This window comes from Arachis ipaensis, chromosome B02 (assembly GCF_000816755.2).
Source record: "Arachis ipaensis cultivar K30076 chromosome B02, Araip1.1, whole genome shotgun sequence".
NCBI classification, from domain to species: Eukaryota; Viridiplantae; Streptophyta; class Magnoliopsida; order Fabales; family Fabaceae; genus Arachis; species Arachis ipaensis.
The window spans coordinates 89,823,441-89,827,648 of record NC_029786.2 but is presented as its reverse complement, the minus strand read 5'-3'; positions in this window follow the sequence as shown (position 1 = coordinate 89,827,648).

Here is a 4,208-nt window from a genome sequence, read left to right as displayed (position 1 = left end):
TAAACTAATCTGATCATCCAATTTAAATTATTTTACGCAATTGTATAAGTCCGAATTTGTACATTCTAAATTTTTTTAATTATTTAAACATAAACCAGAGAGTTCGATTTTTGTATAAAAAAATTAGACGATCCGATTTTTGTTCCTGACATCACAGTTGCATAAAATATCCATACATTTTATAATTGCGTCCTCAACATTTTTCTCTCCGTATCTATAAAAAAATGTGGACTCGAGTTACAATTATTTGATTTTCCTTATCATAAAAGAAATGTAAGATATTTTCTTTTGGAAAAAGAAGGGCCCAAGGGACAGAGAAGAGGGCTATTATAGACACTGTACCAATAATTATATATATATACACTTATATGCCTACATATATTTATATTTAATTTAATAATTTTCTATAATTTATGATGATAAATTTTGTTATTCTATATAGCATTTAAAATGCTTAAACTCAAAATTAAAGAAATTAAAAATTTGAAAGTTGATACTAATATTGACTTAATTTATTAATTCTATATATAATAAATTAAAAAATAATTATCCAAATTATATTTTAGTTTAAAAAAAAATTAGTACGCAAAAATATTTTTAAGATTTTACTCTAGCAGACAAATTAATTTTCAGTTTATTTTTTAGTCGAGTAATTGTCCAAATCAATCCCAAAGATTTTAAAAGCAGATATTTTAGTCCCAAAAAAATTAATATACAAATCAATCCCCAACATTTTTTTCCGTCAGACATAACAATTCCCTATCCATTTTTCCTCGTGACTCACTAAATTCTTTAAATATTTATTAGAAAAAGAATATTAGTAGATATTATAATCAAATTAACTTTTAAGTTTAAGTTAAACCTATTTGATTTTCAATATGGTGTTTTTTCAAAAAAAAAAAATTATTAAATCATTCTCACTACATACACAATTCTAAATCAAACAAAAAGAGATATGATAAATCTTATATTCTCTTAAATTAAAAGTATATTATTGTGGTTTGTTTAATTTTATATCTTGTTGTTTGTACATTTCACTTTGTTATGTTGAGTATTCTCTAACTCTAAACGAGATATACCTTTTATTAAGAAGTGGTCCAAACATTAATTATATACATGAGTATAGATTATAGGTAGATATACTCATACAATCATCATCATCGAACATGCTTTCAGTGATATTCATTAGTATCAATTACACCACATAATAAAATAATAATAATAATAATAATAATAATAATAATAATAATAATAATAATAATAATAATAATAATAATTATTATTATTATTATTATTATTATTATTATTATTAGCACCCTTATAGTAACATCGTCAATAATTAATAACAACACCTTAATAGTAACATACCCAATAGTTAATAAGTAACAACACCCTAATAGTAACAACACCCTTAATAGTAACATACTCAATAGTTAATAAGTAACCACAACCTCATAGAAACATACTCAATAATTAAATAGTTACAAGTTTTTTTTTTAATTACTGATAACTACCTAATTAAAAACAAAAAAAAAATAATAATAATAATAATAATATATTCAATAAAGTTATTAGATTATTTTATAAGAAATTTAAGGTTGAAATCATTTGATCTTTTTGTATTTAATATAATTAAACTTGGTGTGATAGCTAGAAATTAAGTATCAAAGTTATTCTTCTATTTTCATTTAAATCTCAATTTAATCACCAAATTATCAATTAACTCAAAACGCTAATTGAATTTCTACTTCATAGTTAGACTAACTTAACATACACATCTATGTGATACATACATATTTTTTTATTTATTTATAATGTGTGCAAACACTGTTAGAAAAAAAAATGTGTCAAATTTGTAACTTAACTGCCACTTATGCGCGAGTTTGCGTGCCAACTCTACATTTTTTGTTAGTGAGTCACGCTAAAAAATAGATGAGAGACTATTATGTCTAACAAAAAAAATATTGGGATTGATATGTGATTTGGATAATTATCCTGTCGGATAATAAATTGCAATTGATTTGTCTCGAAGTAAAATTTTTAAGATATTTTTGTATATTAATTTTTTTTTAAGACTAAAATATCCACTTTTAAAATTTTTGAGAACTGATTTAGATAATTACTCTGAATTAAATATTTTTTTTCATCGCATGATACACACTAAAAATCTAATACCATGCAAATAAGAAATAGCAACAAGTCTTATCGAACTAAATGAAATCTAATAAACGGCTAAAAGGGATGTACAAATTATAAAAAGTATGAACAATAATGAGGAGAAAGGTATGCACAAATTCATTTAATTTTCTCGGTCTTATATTCACTCTTTCTCGGAATTAAATTGTAAGAGGGGATTACCTTTTAAGCTTGATGTGTTCTACCTAGTTCTAATAACACGTTTTAGATTTGGGAACAATTGCCCACTTCCACAAACAAGAAAGATGCACCTTATTTTTATATATGAAATCAAATCATACAGTACAAATTGAATAATGTATGTACAGATATGACTCAATAAAAAACTGATTTTCATCATATCCAAAACCATATATATTTGAGTTATTGAGTACAAGAAAGAATTACCGTACTGAAAAGATATAGAGCAGCATTATTATTACTTCAACTTCGTCTGAGATTAATCTTATGAACAAAAAGACAGTCGCATGCAAAAACTAACTAAACCTTAATTAATGTCATTCATTAATAATTAAGAACAATTTCAAGCGTGAGGACAATGCCATTGAGTTTCTTATCGATTACGTAATTCAAATAAATAATTGCACCCACTGATTGAGTCTACTTAACCAAATATATAAATATAAATATAAATATAATGTCAATCATATACCTAAAGTAATTAAAATCTGCTTGCATTTGCGTATGCTCGTCTTTTCAGCCTTCGTTATTTTTGGTATTTCCCTTTAACTTATCCAATCTTATATTGTTTATATTATCCCTATATATACTATAGTACCATTTAATTGACATAAATATAATATATACTATTAGCTAGGTCCTTAATATTTGTAATTATTGTACATACGTATTACATAAATGGAAAATTGGTTAGGCTATAATTCCTAGAACTTAAGTAAAAAAGAAGGATGCTTGCTAAGTAATAGGTATTTCATAAAAGAAGAAATCAACTCTACTATATATGAGGAATGAAAGAAATCTTTGTCTCCTTGTTATAATATATATGGCTGAAGAAATAATGAAAGTAAAACAAAAACATAAATAATAGTTCAGCTGAAATTGACTTTACACTGGACAATCTATTGTATTAGATAATCTATGTATATTAATAATCTGCACTAATGCTAATTTGAAAAGTTACATTAATAAAGTTCAATTTTATTTTTGAGTTTTTGCCCGATAGTCAACTTGATAATTTTAAACATATTCAATATTTGGTTTATAATTTTATAATCATGAATAGAACCAATTAATCTTTTTATCATAAACTATCCAGTTAATACATACTTATATGTCTAATTAATTTGTACGGATATCTAATAATATATAGGGATAAGTACTGTTTTACTCCCTAAAATTTAGGGTCAAAATCAAATTCATCCTCAACGTTATTTTGGATTTAAAATTGTCCCCAACGATTTTATTTGGTATTAAAATTGTTCTTTTAACTTTTTACGGACAAAAATACCCTTTACCACCACCACTTTTACCACCACCACCACTTCCTTTACTCTCACCAAATACCAATAATCAGATTCAAAAACACAATATTCAACACCAACAATAACACATTCAAATTCAAAAACCACAACTTCAAATCAACAATAAAATCAACACAGAAATACGATCAGAATCAAAAGCACAACAACAATGAAATCAGAAAAATAACAAATCAAAATCAGAAGTAGACGCAAAAGCAGAAGCAAAAACAAACGCAGAAGCAGAAGCAGAAGCAGAAGCAGAAGCAGAATCGAAAACGACGAGGTGCAGCGGCAAGGAGCAGTGGCGAGGATGCGAAGTAGCGGCGAGATCAGTAATAGCAGCGGCAGTGGCGGAGCGCGACGGCGACGAGGCACCCCTCTTCCTCTCCCTAGCCATGCGTTTTCTCTCTCTCTTCACGAGCTCCTCGACAGTGGCAAGGCGTGGCGACAAGGCGTGGCGACAAGGCTCGCGTCTCTTCTCTTCCCGGCTCGCGTCTCCTTTCTCCCTCGCAAGCTCTCTCTCTCTGGTTC